Source organism: Carlito syrichta, unplaced genomic scaffold (genome assembly GCF_000164805.1).
Source record: "Carlito syrichta isolate Samal-C Ts95f unplaced genomic scaffold, Tarsius_syrichta-2.0.1 Scaffold89682, whole genome shotgun sequence".
In the NCBI taxonomy this organism is placed as follows: domain Eukaryota; kingdom Metazoa; phylum Chordata; class Mammalia; order Primates; family Tarsiidae; genus Carlito; species Carlito syrichta.
In genome coordinates, this window is record NW_007033778.1 from 237,587 (window position 1) to 239,055 (window position 1,469).

A 1,469-nucleotide genomic window follows, 5' to 3' on the forward strand; every position below is an offset into this window, starting at 1 on the left:
CACTGCATTCCAGTCTGGGCGACAGAGTGAGACTCCAACTCAAAAAATATATATATATATTAGCTACTCTTGTTACCAGTATAGTCCATGTTAGTACTGATCACCATGGAGGCAGCGAGGCAGGGTGGGCAGTGAGGGGCTTTAAAGAGAGATGGACCTGGGTTCATCATTCATTATATGGACCCAGGCATGTCACCTAATCTCCCCAAGCTTCCTTAACCTCCTCTGCCCCACAGTTATAGAAAGCAAGTGTCGGTAACCCAACCCCATTCTTGACACATAGATCCTCAATAAACGACAGGTATCATCATCATCATCATCTACCTCTGTTATCTGCAACAACAACAATGTTGATAGCAATAATAGCCAGGAGAGTAACGTAAGGTGGGCTCCCTTGCAGAGAGGTGAGTGCAGGACTTTAGGCTGAAGGACAGGGAACCAGCGGGCCAGGCTAATCCTAGCCACATCTGAAATCCCTGGGGCAACATCATCTGATTTCATCATCATTTTGCAGGTCTGATATGGCGCCCCTAAATTTGCGCTTTTAAAAGTTCTTTAGAGGATTTTGCTTTACCAGCATGTGGCAGATCGGAGAACCTTCACCGAACATAAGTTGTGATGCTGGTGAGGCCTGGGGCAGAATGGGAGACACCTCTGGGTCTCTTAAGCCCTGGCATGCCTCCCATTCAACCAGGAAACTCACCCACCACTGCCATTACAGAGGGAGAGTTCCCAACAGGAAGCTTCCAGGCATCACAAGGGCTTGCCACATTCCTGCTGAGAATTTTCTGTATCCCTGTTTCTGTTCCTGCTGGATTTGGGGTCCCAGACTGACTTCACTCCAACACTTGCTTCTTCTCTTGCAGTTGACACCTGGCTCTTTGGGCTTTCTCTTTGTTGGTCTGTTAATGTATTTATTGTTTACTTTTTATTTCAATCCTTTAAATACCAAATGAAGTCATGCTTGTGGTAACAACTCAAGCATAGAAATGACTACGTTAAAACGAACCTTCCATCTCTTCCAATCCCTCCCCAGCTTCCTCTTCGCCATTGACAATTAGTGTACAGTCCTCATATGCTGGGGTTGCCAAAAAAAGTATACACATTTTAAGCGATGTTATCTATGTATAACTTTTTGAAGTTGAATTGAATGATGGTAGCCATGTGTAGTATGATGTTTGCTCAAAAGATGGTGTTTAATAGCCGGGCTCGGTGGTTCAGCCTTTAATCCCGTGCTTTGGGAGGCTGAGGTGAGTGGATTGCCTGAGCCCGTGGGTTCGAGACCTGCCTGGGCAACTTGGTGAGACCTCATCTCTACAATAAATCAAAAAATCAACCGGGCATGGCAGTGCGTGCCTGTAATTCCGCCTACTTGGAAGGCTGGAGCAAAAGGATCACCGGAGCCCAGCAGGTCGAGGCTGCGGTGGCCGGGAGCAGCCACTGCACTACAGTCTGGGCAACAGAGTGAG